This window comes from Lissotriton vulgaris, chromosome 1_1 (genome assembly GCF_964263255.1).
Source record: "Lissotriton vulgaris chromosome 1_1, aLisVul1.2, whole genome shotgun sequence".
NCBI classification, from domain to species: domain Eukaryota; kingdom Metazoa; phylum Chordata; class Amphibia; order Caudata; family Salamandridae; genus Lissotriton; species Lissotriton vulgaris.
Window position 1 is genome coordinate 1,563,647,437 of NC_141685.1, and position 20,276 is coordinate 1,563,667,712.

Here is a 20,276-nt window from a genome sequence, read left to right on the forward strand (position 1 = left end):
TTTACGGGTGAATGCTGGCTCACCTGTAACTGCATGTGTGTCATAGTTGAACATTACTATTGCAATTAAACCTCTATCAAAGAGTGCTTTGCCAAAGCTAAGTAAATGGTTTATTTATTTACGATGTTAAAGTGTTTATTCAGTGCAAGTGCAGCTCTGGCTTGCAATTTGCAAACATGGCCTAATTTTTTTTTACTTATGTAATTCACGAATGTGGCCCACTTTTATTTTGGTGCCCGTTCTATTTTCTGTTTTTCTAGTCTGTTGTGTTTCTGTAGGTAACTTCATGCAATATTTTACTTTTGTGCTCCATATTGTGAAAAGAGCTGCCTTCACATCTGTGTGTATTCAGGTTGTGCGCGGTTGTTTATCAAAGGGCACAGTTGAGAACCGTGCAGTACAGGCCTAAGGCAAAGCAATCAGTTAAACCTTGGTTGCATTGGGTCTGTTCTTAATATCTGGGTAATGTTTTGAAAAGGTGGTGACATTTTTACTTTATTAGCCCCGCTCCCACCCACAGGCCCATCAGTGCAGCCCTCTGCCACAAACAAGACTGTACTTTTGGCCCCCGAGAAAAGGTTTGGGGGTACCCACGCTCTATGCCATACTAATATCTTCTCTCTTAGCGTTCGGGGTCTGAACTTACCCAATAAGTGCAAACAGGTCTGGCGCTACTTACTGTTGCAGGACCCCGATGTAAACTTCCTCCAGGAGACGCATCCCCTGCAGCAGGACGGTCTCCGCATGTCCCATTGCAAATATCCCCACTGCTTTTGGTCACAGGCCTTGACCATAACACTGGGCACTGCCATCATGTGCAAGGCGGGATTCTACTTGGCGGTTCTGAAATCTATTAGAGACAGAGACGCCCGCTATGTGAAACTTGCCATTCTAAGAGGCTCACATTCATTAACTCTTCTTAATGTAAATGCCCCCAACCAAGCACAAAACGCCTACCTCAGGGGCCTATTGAAGAACTAATTGAAAGCCTAGAAAGGTGACATCGTAGAGGGTGACTTTAACCTAGTATGGGGCCCCAATCTTGACCGCTGCACCTCCTCCTACCAGAGAATGAGGGCAATGTCCGCCCAGCATAAACGTGGTATCACTGCCTTGGTGCTGGTGGATGCGTGGCATTACAGACATTGATTACCTTCTCCTTACCCAGTCCCTACTATGCAATTAAGAGGCAGTTACCATATCAGACATATCCATCTCGGATCACACCCATGTAGAACTAGTGGGGGCCTCGAAATCAGGCCTGTGCCATGACCCCACTCGATGGCGTCTGCCCTCACACTTATTTCAAGACCCTGATGATAGTGCAGAGATTAAAAAAGGGATCACAGAATACTTCAAACTAAATGAACTCTGAGAATATTGCCCCACTCCCAGTGGGAAAACTTCAAAGCTAATATTAGGGGGGGTATCTTGAGCCTTGCTATTGCACGTGCATTGGAGTTCCCACCTAGTGGACAAGGGCCTAACAGCGGAGATCAAGGCCCAAAAGCACCTTGACCAGTTGACCACTCCATGTGCAATAAAAGACATCTCGTATTATTGCGGGGACAGCTATGGGCTGATAGCACTTACAAAGTGGTGCACTCCCTCCTGGCTCTGAAGACGAAGTATTATGAGGGAGGGTACAAGGTTGGCACTTTTCTCACCGGTAGGCTGCGCCAACAACATGCCAGGGTACACATAGCTAAAATTTTAATTGTTGAGGCGACCTGGGTAACTACAGAGAGAGCAAAGCAACAAGCTTTCCACGATTACTACCAAACTCTCTACGCCCGAGGCAATCCCTCCCTGGACCTAATTGACTGCTTTCTACGGACCTCCAACTGGGACCCTCTTGACCCGCAGCATGCAGAACTCCTAGAGGTCCCGATCACACCAGTGGAACTACAGCCAGTGCTGCAAGAGCAACTGCTAGGGAAAATGTCTGGTCCGGACGGGCTTCCAGCCACTTTCTACAGAACTTTCCTCCCTGTTCTTCAAGATCACCTGTTGAAGTTATTTAACTCTTTCACACAAGACACAGGACTCACCCCCACCATGGCCACTGCCGAGATTAGCCTCATCCCCAGTTCAGGCAAGGACCTTACCCTCTGCTCTTCATATCACCCCGCTGCCCTCGTAAACACAGATGCCAAGATCTTCATGAAGGTCTTGGCGAACAGGCTGAAACAGTAGCTCCCTGGCCTCATAGACCCTGACCATGCAGGGTTCAGACAACATCTGCAAGAATGCACACCTGGTGGAGAAATCCCACCGTCACAATACCCCCTCCTGTCTTCTTTCACTGGATGAGGAGAACTCATCTGGTAAGGTCAACTGGGTCTTCCTCCAGGTGGTTCTTTGAAAAATTGGCATTGTTCTGGCTATGATCAACTGCATTATGGCATCCTATGTCATCCCGACAGCCATGATCCGGGTTAATGGACAGCAAACAAGCTCCATTCACCTTGCTAGAGGCACCTGGCAGCAATGTCCATTGTTACCCTTGCTGTTTGCCTTACCAGTTGAGCCCCTAGCCATCACTATTCGGTGTACAGCTTCTATAGTGGGCATTCCCTTTGGCGGGCATCCCCATAAGATATGTTTCTTTGCCAACGACTTGCTACTAACACTCGCCCAACCAGCTACCTCTCCTATCATGGTGGTCCAATGTCTCACAGCCTTTGAACCGATCTGAGGCTTTAAGATCAACCGTACACCCTCACCTCAGCATACCCAAGCAGGACCTGCCGGAAACACCAGACTCTAGCCCCCTTTCAGTGGCCTTCCAAGATTATTAGGTACTTGAGGCTCAACTTAACTCCCACCTTGGCATCCTGGACACAGGCTAACTGGCAAGACTACCAAAAGTCCATCTCGGAGGACCTCAAGCGATGGAAGCCACTACATCTCTCATGGCTTAACACCATCAAAATCAGCATTCTCCCTGGAATCCTATATCTCTTTCAATCTCTACCCACCACCATCCCCTCTGATGAAGTCTTACACCTACAGTGGGATATATATGCACTTTCATCTTGCAAGGTAAATGCCCCCGGCTCTCTAACTCCTTCCTAATGTTACCAAGAGGCAGGGGAGTCCTAAACTTCTCAACTATTTCTGGCCATCACATCTTCACTACATTTCCAAATGGCTGGCTCATGAAAGCAAAAAGCACTGACTTCATATGGATCGAACAGTGGCCTGCCACCCTCTGTGCAGCCGCGGTCGGTAGTGGGATGACCTGCAGGGCGGTGACGTGGGAAGGGGGAGGGGCAGGGTGGGGGGTAGTAATGTATGGATTACGGAGTTTTACAGGTAAGTAAACATATATATAAATAAAACGAATTTCGTTGCGCGCACTGCATCGCATTTGTGATGCAGTGCACGCAACAAAATTTGTTTTACCTGTAAAACTCCGTAATCCATACAATACCACCCCCCACCCTGCCCCTGCCCCTGCCCCTCCCCCTTCCTTCTTCACCTCCCTACAGGTCATCCCACTACCGACTGCGGCTGCTTCTGTGGGACCTAGCCTGGCTTCAAAAACACGCCAGGCCAAGAAGTGTCTATATTGCTACTCCCACGAGGACGGTCCTCGAGATCTGGGACAAAATAGTGCTTAGAAGGGGGTCTCACCACCTTCCCCTCCTCTAACACACCACTTGATCACAACCCTGACTTTACACTGGCCCTCAACCCCCATATCTTACCTACCTGGGAGAGTGGTGAGTGTCGAACCCTGTGAGCTCTCTTTGAGGTAAATACCATCAAAACCTTCGAGCAATACAAAGCGGACTTCAAACTCCCTGAATCAACACATCTGCAGCACTGCCAACTGTGACACTGAGCACTCCATCCTACCAATGCACAGGTAGCCACTAGAGCCTATACCCCCTTCAAGAAACTGATCAGAGCATACGGTAGCACTAGAGGGCCTAATCTCTCACAGCTACCAAATGACCAAAAAAACCGCGCCGCCACACATCCACTCCTACCAATTGCAATGGCAGAATAGCTCTGTAGAGGGCATTTCTCAGAAAAAGTGGAAAACTCTCTGGTGCGATATCCCAAAAATGTATAGTAGTATATCGCAGCGAGAGATTGTGTACAAGATCATGACACATTGGTTCTACACACCAACCCAACTTCGCACTATTTACCCCACTGCTTCTGCCCTTTGTTGGCACTGCATTACTGCGCCGGAGGACTTGCGCTATACTTGGTGGTCCTGCTCCCTCATTACCACCTATTGGTAAGAGATCCTGAGACACATCATAAGCACTGTGGGATTCCCACTACCTGCCTCCTATTGAGGTTCCGTGACAATTGTAAGTGGTGTTTTCGACTCGCACGAATATGGTCGAGTCTGGTATTCATGAACCGCAAATGACGAGTTTAGTAAGTGTGCGCAGTTTCGCTGTGCTAACTTAAACCGTTTGTTTGTTATGTGGGTTTTTCATCTGTACCCACGGGTTCCATCTTAGATACGGCATCCATTTTGTCTCTTGCCCTCAAGTAGCCAGCGAACGGACGCTGTCCGCTTCGCGACCCTGGGACTCCCAAGATATTTGCGGAAGACACATGTCCTTTGTAAGTGTCTTTATGACGAGGGGGATGATACTGTAAGGCAGATGGCCCCGCTCGAGGCTCATCTCGCCATGCCGGTTTATTGTCTCAGCCGTGCATCTCATTAGGCACGTCCCTTTGATGCCTGTATCTTGTGTTTCCCGATACCTCCCCTTTTACACCCTTTCCGATCTCCCCACTGTCTCCGTCTTCCTCTGCACCTGTCCTTGTTCCTATTTCGATCTGTTTTACTGCCGATTGGAATGCACTAATGTTGGGAAGATGGTTTTTTTACAGTTGGGAACCGCCAAATGTTTCCGCACTTATGTTCCGGACCTTATGTGTATCAAAGTGACCGAAGCGACCCCTTTGGGGGATAATGGTGGGAACCGGGTTGTAAACCTTTGTGTACCATGTTGTCCTATGGGTAAAAACTGTATAAAAGGAGCGATCCACAGAACCAATTTGAAGCAGTCTCCCCAAGTTGCACGAGTTGTACTTGTCGTGATATCTGTGTTCCCTGCAGCAAATAAACCTTGAATCTTTGACGCCGAAGGAAGTGTCCCGTGTCTCTGTCATTCGTACGCCGGAGCAGGTTACCCACGAAGGTTTCAGGTGTTGTGCCCTTGCACCGCTGGGTCTTAAAGAACCCAGTCCTTCAGTTGGCGCCCAACGTGGGGCTGCATCAGTGGTACCGGTCCAAGCCCGACGATCGTGAGGAACTTCGTGTGAAATCTCCGAGGGAAGGTGCACTCCGCTTCATCGATCCTGTTGTCGAAACAAGTGGCCCGAAGACTTTTCCCGCGAAGATTCCCGCCTCCTGACGGCTGCGACGGACTGCTGCCCTGACTGTAGACCTGTTTTGGCGCCTGGCGTAGACCTTGGTAGAGCGAGACGATTGACGGGCCTTCCTGGAGACGCCATCGATCTTTGAGTTAAGTATTTGTGGGTCGCTCCCAGAGTTCTTGGTTGTGGTTACTTAGTGGTTGCATGGTTCCATTGCATTTGTAGTTCTTGGTACTTTGTTGTGTTGTTTGACGACTGCAGCCGCCAAAAACCGAGGGTTTTGTTCTTTGCTGGGACTTGGTAAATCCCGTAACCCTTGAAGTTTGTGAAACTCGGCTAGTGTGCAAGATGCCTGGTCGTAGTACTTTGTTTAGTTGTTTCAGACCTTGTGGTACGGATTCCCGACTGGAGGACTCGTGTCCGATACCTCCGGTTGGAACTCCCACTTATGAACTGTACAGCAAACATGGGCTAGGCATGATTACTTTTAAATGAATACTGGATCAAATATACGAAGAAGGACGGTGACCTTCGCTGGCCACCACATGGTAGCTTTGAGGCCCCGATCTTAGATAATCTAGAGGTTAAATTGTTCGCGAAAAAGTCAAGGCCGGCCATGTTTGATGCCTTTCGGTTGTGGCGCAAAGAAGCCCGACAGAAAGAAATCAGACAGACTAAGCGAAATCAGAGAGATAGTGCTGGTACCATTGTAAAGAAAGCAGAGCAGTTTCAGCATGATAAGGAGGTTAGGGAAAAGGAAGTGTTTGACAGATTACAGCGTATGACTATAGATAAATGTTATCCTGCTTTGCCTACGGAGCCGGAAAAGAAGGATGAGTCAGTTGAGGATCCTTTAATGTCCTATCTTATGAAATCGCCACCTCCGTACGTACAGGGTACCACAGCCCCTGTGATTCCCCCTGTACCTGTTCCTGCACCTATTCTTCCTTTGCCTGTTCCTCAACCTGCACCCGTTCTTCCGACTGTTCCTGCTCCTTCGTCTGTTGCTATTCCTACTGCTCCTCCGCTTCCACATACACCTGCTCCCGCTACTGCTCCTGCTCTATTAACCCCTGCTGTTGTTTCTGTTTCTACTCCTTCACTTGTTAGTCCTGTGTCCTATACTTCTCCCTCTACTCGTAGTCGTAATTCCCCTCTTGCGGCTAGCTTCTTTCATTCGCTCGGACCTGTTCTTGGGTCCGCTGGTTCAGATGGTCCTCAGAGACGTAGTCAGCTTCCAGGTAACAGAGAACGTGCTTCGCTATATAATATGGCGATGGGTTGGATGACGCACCCCCTTAGAAATCCACCCCGTATTGTACTCGACACGTTTTGTCAGTTCAATATACCAACCCAGAGATTTGTGTTCGAGGAAATGTGCAAGGTCCTTCGCGATCAGATATCGGCCGACGCACCTGACGAGGTGCTGACCACGTTGTCTGATTTACAGCTTCAGTTTTCGGCTGGACTGATAGTGGATACCAACGTTCGACGAGCCGTTGAACGGTTGCTATCTTTTCGTCCCAGTCCTATACCTCAAGCCTTGTTTGTTGAGGATATTGAAAGACAGCCAGACGAGTCTGGTCAATTTCCTATGCGAGAAGTTCCACCAGTATGGATGCCTGGTAACCCAGCAGCAAACCCCCCGATTTTGCCTTTCTTCCAGAGAATATGGATACATCTCCCATGGAAGCGCTCGGAAGTATTACAGGTGAAGCAATCTTTGCCTGACCCACGCAAAAATCCTACAGGGTATTACAAAGAATTATCGCAGCTTGTAGATGCTACGGTAATGAATCTTGCCGATATCGATATGTTGTTCGGCAATGTCGTACCGCAACCGGTATGGGCTAAGATTCGCCATGAAAACCATCCGAATGAATTGGGTGGTGCTTGGGCTGCCATTGTAGCGGCAGATGCCGGACAAACGGCTGCTGCTAAACCCGACCAGCTGATTGTTGATCTTCCTCAAAGAATTATAACATTAATGAAAACTCTTATGCCAGCTATGAGGGTAAATTGGGACAAATTGTCAGCTTGTAAGCAAAAGAAGGACGAGAGTGTTTCCGACTTCTTTACGAGGTTCGAGGAAGCATTCATCGACCATAGTGGTCAGGATATGAGCACTGAGGGTGGTCAAAGGTTGTTCGTGGATAAATTTGTTTCGAACTTATTGCCCGATTTGAGCAATAAATTGAAGAATTCAGAAAGTGCATGGGCCGTTTCTACCTCAGCTCAGATATTGGCTACGGCACAATATTATGAGAACAGAGAGAAAGAAGAGAATGACCGTGCTGATAAAAAGACGAAAGAGCTAAAAACTAAAGTGCTGCTTCAGCAAGCGTATCCTCCACGTTCGAATCAGAATAATTCGCAACAAAATAGATCGCAGCCGCAATCGAACCGATCCCAAACTCGTAATGACTCCTCTTCCCAAAGATCCTCGTTAGGGTACAATCAATGTGCTTATTGTAGACAAGAGGGTCACATTAAATTCAATTGTCCTGTTCTAAATGAACGTAATAGTGGTAACTCATCTAGAGGAGGTCGTGGTGGTTCGCAGCAGGCACCACGTGGTAGAGGTCGCGGTGCTCAGAACGATCGTTCAGATAACTCATCCAATTCCGATAATTGTTTTGATCAACGTGGATCGTCGCAAGGACGATCCGCGCAGTACAATGCAGACGATTATTACGTCGATCAGGGAACTGACGACAGTAATTACTAGGACAGCCATAGACAAGGAGAGGGAGTGGTATCAGTTCCGGTTGATCAGAGAGGGCCTTACGTCGCAGTTGCTACATCGGGCGTCGTTGAGCCTTTTCTGTTGGACACTGGTGCAGCGAAAAGTTCCATTAAGCATTCGAAACTCCCTGGCGCACCTTTGTCTGGCTTAACAAATGTTTCCGTTGGATTCTCTGGCGCCCCTGTTAGCAATCCAGTTTCGTGCCCATTGCCCCTTAAAATTGGGCCTCGTGAACTCGAAGCTCCGTTGATTTTAACCACGGGTTGTGGTGAAAATCTTTTGGGCCTGGATTTGCTCAAACGTTTGTATGCGACTTTGTATTGTTCTCCCGCGGGTGTAAAGCTTACGTTGGGAGAGAGGGTTGTCTCTCCCATGTACTTGTCTCTCGATAAGCTTCCACCGGAATTGAGGTCTCTTCCTGAGTCTTTGTGGGCGACAGGTCCCAACGATGTGGGCCTACTTGATATCTCCCCATATGTTGTTCAGTTGAAATCTAATGTGCGATTGCCACGTATTCCCCAATATCGTATCTCCCTTGATGGTGAACGAGCACTGTTAGCGATCATCTATGATTTGATCGAGAAAGATGTTATTGAAGAGACTCGGGGAAACGTGTGCAATAGTCCTGTACTGCCCATTCTAAAACGTACTGATCCTTCGAAACCACCTGTTTATCGCTTTGTTATCGATTTACGGGAGGTGAATAAAATTGTGGTTCCTCAATTCCCTGTTGTGCCTGACATCACGGCGCTACTGACTCTGATTCCAGCTTCTGCATCGTGGTTTTCGGTGATTGACTTGAAGAATGCGTTCTTCAGCATCCCGATTGCAGAAGAGAGCAGAGACCTTTTCGGTTTCTCTCTCGGTGGACGCAGCTTCCGGTTCAAACGCGCTCCTCAGGGCTACTGTGAAAGTCCATCAATTTACAGTCAAGCCTTGAAGGGTCAACTGGATGCGTTTAGGTTGCCGGCTGGTGCGGCCTTAATCCAATACGTCGATGACCTATTGGTAGCTGCTGATACTCAGGACATTTGCAAAATTGCTACGGTGTCGTTGCTGCAACATCTCTGTGAGTTGAATCATAAGGTGTCCCCTTCTAAACTCCAATATTGTTGTCAAGAAGTAACCTATCTAGGTCACTTATTGTCAAAGGAGGGAAGGAGGTTGACCCCAGAGAGGATTGCAGCAATTGCGCGCATGGCTGTGCCAACAACCCAAAGAGATGTGCGTGCCTTTCTAGGTATTACGTCATACTGCAGGCAATGGATTCCAAATTTTTCATTGCTAGCGAAACCATTAGTGGCTCTTACGTGCAAGGATGTCTCGACTCCTTTACCATGGACGGAAGAATGTCAGAAAAGTTTTTCTGAACTGCGTGATTCATTGTGTTCGGCTCCTGTGTTAGGTACCCCTGACTATAGCAAGCCGTTTACATTATATGTTCACGAGAGAGAAGGTTGTGCTTTGAGTGTCTTAACGCAACCTTTTGGTGGTAAGCAACGTCCATGTGCATATTTTTCCTCGACCTTGGACCCGGTAGCTAGAGCATTGCCGAGTTGTTTGAGAGCAACAGCGGCAGCCGCGGTCTCCATCCGACAATCAGCAGGATTGGTCATGGATAATATGCTTACGGTGATGGTTCCGCACGCAGTCGATACTCTCTTGAATCGTACGAAAACTCAGCACTTGACGAGTGCGAGGTTGTCTGGGTATGAGTTGACGCTGTTGGCAAGCCACATTCAAATAAAACGTTGTAATGTTCTGAACCCGGCAACTTTGTTACCAATTAGCACAGAGTCAGATGAAGTAGCAGAACATGATTGTTACTTGAGGACTGAAGAAGAAACAAAAGGTCGAGTGGACCTTAAAAACACCCCATTGGAAGATCCGGATGGTACACTGTATGTGGATGGGTCATGCTTTAAGTTGCCGAATGGCGATGTGACTACTGCTTATGCTGTTGTAACGTTGAATACTGTTGTTGAGACTGCAAGATTAAATCAGAATTCTGCCCAAGCTGCAGAGCTGATTGCTCTTACTAGAGCGTGTGTGTTAGCGAAAGGGAAACGTGTGAATGTGTTTACCGACAGCCAATATGCATTTGGCGTCGCACATAGTTTTGGACGATTGTGGAGAGAGAGAGGTTTCTTGACGTCGCATGGTACGAAGATTCAGCATGGACAGCTTGTGAATGATCTCTTGGATGCATTGACGTTGCCTAAGCAAGTAGCGATTGTTAAATGTAGTGCGCATCGTAAGGTGACGGATGATGTTGGTCGTGGTAATGCGTTTGCGGATGAGACTGCTAAGGAGACTGCCCGGAACCTTAGCACTCGAATGTATGTGACGAGTTCGGTTACGTGGCCTACAGAATCGAGTATGTGTGAGGACACTATCGAGAGTGTGAAAGCAATTCAGAATGAGGCCACCGACACTGAAAAGATGAAGTGGAAAGAAAGTACGGGAAAGTTGGATGCGAATGGTTGTTGGATTGATTTGTCAGATCAGAAAAGATGGATGTTACCGGATGCGTATGTGCTGGCTGTTGTGACAATGGCGCATGGGTTAGCACATATTAGCACGAAAGGTATTTGCAAATTGCTGTCTCCTGTATGGAAGAATGATGGTATCACGAAGTGTGCTGAACGTCTGGTGAAGAATTGTATGGTGTGTATGATGTACAATCCTGGCAAAGGAACCCCAACTCCTCCTGGCAGTTTTGCTCCCCCTTCATGTCCCTTTGAGGTGATTCAATTGGACTTCATCCATATGGAGCGATGCAATAACCTGAAATACGTTTTAGTCGTGGTTTGCGCATTCTCCCGATGGATCGAGGCTTCTCCTCTCAAAGACAATACTGCTTTGTCTACTGCGAAAATCCTACTGAAGGAATACTTTCCTCGGTATGGAATGCCTAGAGTCGTGTGGTCAGATAACGGAAGTGAGTTTGTGGGTAGTGTGATGAAGAGTGTGTGTAAGGGCCTTGGAATTAATCAGAAATTCCACAGCGCCAATCATCCCCAGTCAGCTGGTTTGGTTGAAGGGTATAACGGCACCCTTAAACTAAAGTTAGCGAAGATTCAGGCTACGACTGGTCTTTCGTGGCCTGACGCTTTACCTTTAGCATTACTGTCAACTAGGGCGACTGTACACTCCCGAGTAGGGCTTAGTCCCTACGAAATAGTGTTCGGTCGTCCTGCGAATGTGTGGGGGGTTCCTAGGCCAGGTATTTTCTGTGATCTTGAGTATCCAATGTTGATCGATTATCTTCATGACTTGACTGCTAAACTGAGGTTAATTCACCAACAGGTTCACGAAGCATTGCCGACGCAGACGGAGGGTCCAGGCCACCAGCTCCAGCCCGGAGATTGGGTGGTGACGCGGAACTTTTCGCGCAAGAACAACTTGGACCCGAGGTTCACCGGACCCTACCAGGTCCTCCTTGCCACGAGAACTGCAGTTCGTCTTGAGGGGCGGAAGAATTGGGTGTACGCCACCCACACGAAGAAAGTCCCCATCCCGTTGCCAGCAGACTCGTGGGTGAGGAAAGGCATTGCATCAACTGAAACCGAAGGATTGCCGGCGTTTGTACCTTTCAGCGACGCACAACCTGTCGGAGAATCCTCAGTGCAGCAGAGAGACACTGTTGAACAATTGTCAGCAAAAGACTCAAAACCAAAACATTCAGCTGATCAACAGGACGCTGTCCCTTCAACGGATCCTTTGTTTGACGAACAGACACGTCCTGGGAAAACTCGATACTTTTTGCGATCTAGCACTAAAGACTAATAAAAGATCCTGCTTTGCTGTATTGACAACTGCATTATCCCGTTTTCCGTGATCAGTTTTGAACATTCGTACCATTGTGATTATTTTGTACATATTCATTGAGCTTCGTTCCTTACACTTTTTGCTTCCACAGCTGAGAGACATTGTTTTTGTATACATATATATTGTGCATTAAAGGCCGTAGGGCCGCGCGCGTACTTCCTTCTGGATAGTAGGTTTTGACGCTAGGTTAAAGACCGTCGGTTCCTGGGAACTCCTAGGGATTGACTATTGCTACACAGAACGAAGTGCGTCAAGAAACGTTGCGGACGGTCATAGGGAATGGCATTCTTGAAGTTGAAGGATTTGGAAGGAGCTCAGGCTCATAGATTCAAGCTGCAGCAACTCAGTCGTACCAAATGTTTTATATTCCAAATATTTGTATTGTTTTTGACTGCTTCTGCATTATTGGCGGGTGGGGTGTATTACACGATGTCTTACTTCTTACCTCCTGCTACACCTACTCCTACCCCTGACCCTAAACTTACCTCCACTGCATCTCCCCATTCTTTCCATATCTTACCCGAACACGAACAGGCTAGACGTGCAGAATTCCGCAACAATTCCTTTATTCAGCTCCTCCATCAGCATCAGTTAGTGGTTAACACTACTAATTGTTGGGTGTGTGGGTTGATGCCACATACTACGGATAAGGGAATTCCATATCTGGTGTTACCGTATAGTTCCCAAGGGTCTGCTCGAGCATTTCAGACAATGTTTCGAAGCGCACTGGGTTTCCACCCCATTCGAGAACCACGTTCCCCCTACTCTGGTCCTACCTCGTATCAAAAACCTTTGTCGATAGCAATAGAGGACCTAGATAGCGATATCTATGATCCCTCGCTTATTCCCGAAGAAGAGGTACAAGCCTATAGGGTCCTAAGTAGAGGCGAATATAGTGTGTTCACCAGTGAAAAGCAGCTTAAAAGCTCGCCTCCGATATGGGTCGTACCCCACATTGGTAATTTTTGTCTCATGGGTCGTGGCCGAAGATCGCAAGCCCGACTTGGAGCGAGTGCTTGCACTGAAAATTACATCGTGCCGATGGTCTCGTCCCCTGTGTTTCTGGCTGCCAAGGGTACATACTTTATCTGCCATGATCGTGCATACGCATGGTTGCCCGCTGACTTCATGGGCTCATGCTTCATTGCAAATCTGTTGCCTCCGACGTTCACTGTAGATGCCGATTATCATAAGACTAGAGTTGTGCGAGGCGTAATTAGCGAAGAGGATACTGCCGGTCAAGAGGCAGGAGACTTTTTCAAGGGTTTCCTCCCGTTTTGGGGACCTATGGTTAATAGTAGGAACCTGAGACAGTTGACTCGAGTGGTAGAATCGACTGCTAATATTACTGCCAGTGCCCTTGGTAATATCACCACTGAACTTCAGGCGGATAGGCTTATGACGTTACAAAACCGTATGGTTTTAGATGTTATCTTAGCAGATCGAGGTGGGGTATGTAAGGTGATCCATTCGAGCTGCTGCATTTTCATTCCAGATAACGCCCCAACTGTCTATCAAGCCATCTCGAAGTTGCATAAGATCTCCGAATCCATACACGTGGATGTAGGGGATTGGACGCTACTTGGATGGTTTTGGGGCCTGATGTCGACTTGGGGTTGGAAGATTCTGATGATCATCGGAGTCGTTGTGGCGTTCCTGTTCATGTGTTGCCTTTGTGTGCAGTGCGGTCCTGCCTTATGTGGCCTCTGTGCTACAACGTGTATGAGACAGCCACCTGTTACCAAGGGGACTCGGTTGGACAGAGCTATGCTACAGCAACATCTCGATGGTCTGATGAATATCGAATATGATTCCGACTAGTGCTTGCCTACATGAGGGCAAAAGGAGCGTCTGAGGTTCCGTGACAATTGTAAGTGGTGTTTTCGACTCGCACGAATATGGTCGAGTCTGGTATCTATGAACCGCAAATGACGAGTTTAGTAAGTGTGCGCAGTTTCGCTGTGCTAACTTAAACCGTTTGTTTGTTATGTGGGTTTTTCATCTGTACCCACGGGTTCCATCTTAGATACGGCATCCATTTTGTCTCTTGCCCTCAAGTAGCCAGCGAACGGACGCTGTCCGCTTCGCGACCCTGGGACTCCCAAGATATTTGCGGAAGACACATGTCCTTTGTAAGTGTCTTTATGATGAGGGGGATGATACTGTAAGGCAGATGGCCCCGCTCGAGGCTCATCTCGCCGTGCCGGTTTATTGTCTCAGCCGTGCATCTCATTAGGCACGTCCCTTTGATGCCTGTATCTCGTGTTTCCCGATACCTCCCCTTTTACACCCTTTCCGATCTCCCCACTGTCTCCGTCTTCCTCTGCACCTGTCCTTGTTCCTATTTCGATCTGTTTTACTGCCGATTGGAATGCACTAATGTTGGGAAGATGGTTTTTTACAGTTGGGAACCGCCAAATGTTTCCGCACTTATGTTCCGGACCTTATGTGTATCAAAGTGACCGAAGCGACCCCTTTGGGGGATAATGGTGGGAACCGGGTTGTAAACCTTTGTGTACCATGTTGTCCTATGGGTAAAAACTGTATAAAAGGAGCGATCCACAGAACCAATTTGAAGCAGTCTCCCCAAGTTGCACGAGTTGTACTTGTCGTGATATCTGTGTTCCCTGCAGCAAATAAACCTTGAATCTTTGACGCCGAAGGAAGTGTCCCGTGTCTCTGTCATTCGTACGCCGGAGCAGGTTACCCACGAAGGTTTCAGGTGTTGTGCCCTGGCACCGCTGGGTCTTAAAGAACCCAGTCCTTCACTATACCCCAGTGCTTTTAGGTATCCAGCCACTCAAACTAGAAGCCATGACACACACTGACTGGAAACTCATTAGCCACATGCTCGGTGCTAACAAGCAGCTTATAGCGACCCACTGGAAGAAAACCACTGCCCTGTCTACGGCCCCACCTATTTCTCACTGGTTCACGCGCCTTTGGCATGTCATGGTGTTATATCCTACATAATTATATAACATGTATTCTAGCCCTGCTGCCTCTAGCTGCTCAGCCAGAGTGTGTCTTGGTAATAGAATGTTGGGGTGCCTGTGATGCGTGGAATGCATGGGTGACTGAGTGGTGTGAATGTGGCAGTGGGAGATGGGCTGAGCAGCTAGGGAGGCTGCTCCTGGTGGGGATGGTACCACACTAGGCTGGCTGGAGTCATTACTGATGTAACCTGATTTGAAGACTGAATAAAGAAGTCTTGAACATACATCCTGGCTCCTGGTGTCTTTCCACATAGGACACAACACATGGCTATGGAGCTTTTGTGCTTGACTACTCTACTCGCCTTGACTTTAGTTGGTTCATACCATCTCGGCTGAAAGCACTTTCCCCCTTTGAGTAATGGCTCCTCTTAACATTACCTTGAGTGCTTTGGTGTAACCCTGGGCGTAGTTCGCGGAGCCGCACTCCGCGGAGCTACGCGAAGACGCACTTGCACTCCGCGAACTACGCATAGCTCCGCGAGCATGCGTAGTAGCTTGCTTGACCCGTTCGCGAGCCATTTTTCATCTTCGGGAGCGCCGTGGAACTCTGGAACCTGCTCGACACCACATCTCCAGACGTCGCCTTCCTCACGGAAACATGGATGAACGCCTCCTCAGCGCCCGACATCGCCGTCGCCATCCCGGACGGATACAAGATCACCCGGAGAGACCGCGTCAACGAGACAGGAGGAGGCATCGCCATCGTCCACAAGAACACCATCCGCATCACGACCAACTCAAACGACACCCTCACAGCCGCTTAACATCTTCACTTCCAGATACACACCGACCCCAAGACCACACTCAGAGGCACCCTCATCTACAGACCCCCAGGACCTCGCACACAATTCAACGAAGACATCGCAGACTTCATCAGCCCGCACGCCCTCGCCTCCGCTGACTACATCCTCCTAGGGGACCTCAACTTCCACCTGGAGAACAACAACGACAACACCACCACCACCCTGCTGGACAACCTCGCCAACCTCGGACTCATGCAACTGGTGAACACCCCCACCCACTACGCCGGACACACGCTTGACCCAGTCTTCTCCTCCAGCAAGTACATCTCCTTCAGCCACTCCACCGGACTCCACTGGACAGACCACAGCTGCGTCCACTTCAGCTTCAGAAAGACCACGACTCACCACCACCCGCAACAGGTTCCCCACAGGAACTGGAACAAGATCACCACTGACCAGCTCACCACTTCACTGAGCCAGAACCCTCCCGCCAGCTCAACGGACCCCAACCAAGCAGCCAACAACCTCCCACAGTGGATCACCAATTGCGCTCGCCCAACCAGCCTCGACCACTCGCAGTCCGGCTTCCGCGCCAACCACAGCACCGAGACCGCCCTCATCGCAGCCACTGACGACATCCGAGCCCTGCTCGACAACTGGGAAACAGCGGCCCTCATCCTCCTGCACCTCTCCGCAGCATTCGATACGGTCTGCCACCGCACCCTAGTGCAGCGCCTCAGCAACATCGGAATCCAGGAGAAGGCACTGGAGTGGATCATCTCGTTCCTCACCGGAAGAACCAAGAGAGTCCGCCTCCCCCGTACAGATCCAAGGCCACCGAAGTCATATGCGGCGTACCACAAGGATCATCACTCAGCCCCACCCTCTTCAACGTCTACATGAGCCCCCTCGCAGCCATCGTATGCCAACACAACCTCAACATCATCTCCTTCGCCGACGACACCCAGCTGATCCTCTCCCTCACCAACGACCCAGGAACCGCCAGAACCAACCTACACGAAGGGATTAAAGACGTAGTCGAGTGGATGAGGAACAGCCGCCTGAAACTGAACTCAGACAAGACGGAAGTCCTCATCCTTGGATCATCACCCTCCGCCTGGGACGACTCCTGATGGCCCCCTGCCCTTGGCAGCGCACCCAAACCAACGGACCACGCACGCAACCTGGGCTTCATCCTGGACTCCTCCCTCTCGATGACCAGGCAAGTCAACGCCGTCTCATCATCATGCTTCAACATCCTACGCATGCTCCGAAAGATCTTCCGATGGCTCGCCACCGAAACCAGGAAGACGGTCACACAGGCACTCGTCACCAGCCGACTGGACTATGGAAACACCCTCTATACCGGAACCACAGCCAAACTCCAGAAAAGACTCGAACACATCCAGAACGCCTCCGCACGACTCATCTTGGACATCCCCCGACACAGCCACATCTCTGGACACCTGAGAGACCTTCACTGGCTCCCCGTCAGCAAGAGAATCACGTTCCAACTCCTCACCCACGCACACAAGGCCCTCCACGACCTGGGCCCCAGGTACCTCAACAACCGCCTGACCTTCTACACTCCCACCCGCCAGCTACGATCGACCAGCCACGCCCTCGCCGCCGTGACACGCATCCGAAGATCCACCATGGGAGGAAGATCCTTCTCCTACCTGGCAGCCAAGACTTGGAACTCCCTCCCCATCCACCTCCGCCTGACCCAAGACCACCTCTGCTTCAGGAAGCAACTCAAGACATGGCTGTTCGAGCAGTAGCGGACCCCCCTCCCCCAAGCGCCTTAAGACCCTCTGGGTGAGTAGCGCGCTATACAAATATCCTGATTGATTGATTGCCTGCATGCTCGGGATGTGTAGCCCGCGAAGTTACCCATGAGGTTTGTCCCGCCCGCTCGCGTCCCCTTATTTCCGGTCACTACTAACGTGTTCGCGAGTTATTCTGTGCCAGATTGCAGTTTCTGCGTGTTCGGCAACTCGATCTTACCGACAAGCATCCTCCCGCACGCGAAAATGCTATTGAGCGCGCGAGAACTACGCTACGCAGCAGTCTGTGGAGTATTCGACAACTTTGCGTTCTCCGCGGAGTGCGGAGTTGCCGAAACTCCGCAAACTCCGCGAACGGAGCGTAGTTCTTCGCCCAGGGTTACTTTGGTGTCGACCTCCTGCTCATATAATGGTCCTCTTTTCCCCTCCTCTCCCTGGCCTCGGATCGTCTCTCCGTGCCATCAAAGAGCGCCTTGCCGGACCATACACTATGCGAATCCCATTCCTGACCTGCACTGGTTTTGTTGTTTGATCTTATTGTTCCTTCTCTGACTAGACCTGTGGCATGCTTAACCACCTAGACTTCCTGTCTAGGGCGCTCTGCCCATTCATCGCTTTCTGCACGCCCTCTGCTTTTTCACGCAATAGCAGTAAATGTCAACTTATGACAACAATTGTTCATGTGGAAGTGTATTCTCTTTTTATGCACACGTTAAGCACTATACTATATGCCTTCTTGCAAAACTTTTAATAAACAGATTTCAACAAGCAACAAAAAAACAATTCCTACCCCCACTCTGGTGACAATGCCATTAGCGAACTAAGAGGCAAGTCAGTTGTCATGGGTCGTACCCTGTATGTGCCCATATTCTTATAGTGAGAGCAAAATTATAATCTTTTAAATGAAACGCGCTACGTTTTTGTATTGCTCATATTATGAAATTACATATTTGAATGTGCTTTCAAATGCGGTAATGAAGAAAAAGGAGGGTTGAGGAAACACATGTTTTGCTGAAGATCGCACAATTTGGTTAAGTGTGAAGCCGGGACTAATTCTATGTTTTCTGGTTTCACTTCTCACAAATCAGCACTAAACAGGCATTTGTCACTTTTTAAACTCAACTTTGAATGCTTTGCTTTTAATTCTTTGTGCATCGGAGCAGAATGAGGGAGGAAGAATGAAGCCACATGAATGAAAGTTCGGCTTGCTTTGCGCTCGGTTTTCTGGAGGACATCGAGCTGAGCCAGAGCCCGAGCCCGAGCCAGGCATCTGACTCGAGCCAGGCTCGAGCTTTGAGGGGCTTGTCCACCTCTAGTAATAGAGAGGAGGACTTGTTGCCTCTTATGCAATACCGAAGGCCTGTTTACTGCAAACATCACAATGCTCCACACTGTGATTTCCCCGCAAGGCCCTTGCAATAACTGTGACAATAGGGCCCCACGGTCTGGTAAAATGAACCAAAGAGACGGAGCGTTCAATTCTGCAGATTTCTGTCCCCGTCTCCCGAGGCACCAGCTCCTTCCAAGCGCTCATTGGTTACTTTTTCAGCAGCAATAATGAACCACATTGTATCACACACCGGATGTTCCAGCTGCATATTTCACTGTTATACATGAAAGTGTAACCCTGCGCGCTACAATACTTATCTGCGCAAAAACAAGACATGCCTTGTTCTAACAAAACAAGCACGAGCAAAAAAGTTAAACCAAGTGTATCTAAACTAATCTGTTGGTGTCTCAAGGTTGAAATGCGCAGCCCCCTTCTGCCGTATGCATGGACGACATTCCGCATTCGAAAAATGTTCCTCAACCAATTAGAAGGAAAGACAAACTTGCTCGTGCGCAACCGGATTATACTTCGTGCCTGGCTGGCACCTCATTGGGCGCGAATGTACACGCGCACGCACACACGTTATTGAAAAAGAGAGCTGTGTTACTGTGTCATTAATTTATTTGAGCACTTGAGCAAAACCTCGAAACATACTCAGTGTATACCACAGGTTTTGCAGGACACAGCTTTGGAAGTGGTCTGCACATGTAAATAGCAACACATTCCACAGATCCTGATTCTGTGAGTCTAAGCCTATCAGATGGGCGCACAAAGGACACATTTTGGACACCGCAGTTTAGCTTTTGTAAAGAAAAGTTGACTAATGACCAATATCCCCAAGAGGAGGAAATGTGTGTGTGGTGTGTCTACATGGAAATAAAATGTAATGGTGATGTTTTGGTGATTTACATCAATAACCTCATATTTTAGGAAGTTTGAGAGCAAGTAAAATCACACTTAATTTCAGAATGACAAAAGGAAAATTAAACCAATACACCACACTTCTGTGAATGTCACAAATCATGGAAATTGAATGACCATCTCAGCTGATTTGAAAGTGACACAATGTGTTATACATTTATTAAGGGCCTTCCAGAATCTGTTATGGATCTATGAAGAACATTGTGTGCATGGAGTGTGTACTGAAGGACAATCATTTCGTTCAGTTGGTGTGCACGATTTTCCGTTATTGGCTTAGTGCTGCAGTTCATTTTGGACTCACTGTTGCAGATGTCTTGGCTTTGAAGCAATGTTGCATGCACATCCATCCATATGGTGTATTTATTGTAATTCCTTCTATCTACCTCATTATGAGAGCTCTAAATTCCCAGCTGTGTGGCCAAGAGGACTTACCAGTCCTGTTGGGATCAGAAAAAGGCGGGAACTCTGTTGGTCTGGTGTTTTTTTTACCTGTAAGCTTTGCCAGCTGAAAGTAGGCAAATGTCCAGGTGTAACTTGACCAAAATAGAATAAAACAAGCTGCTGAAA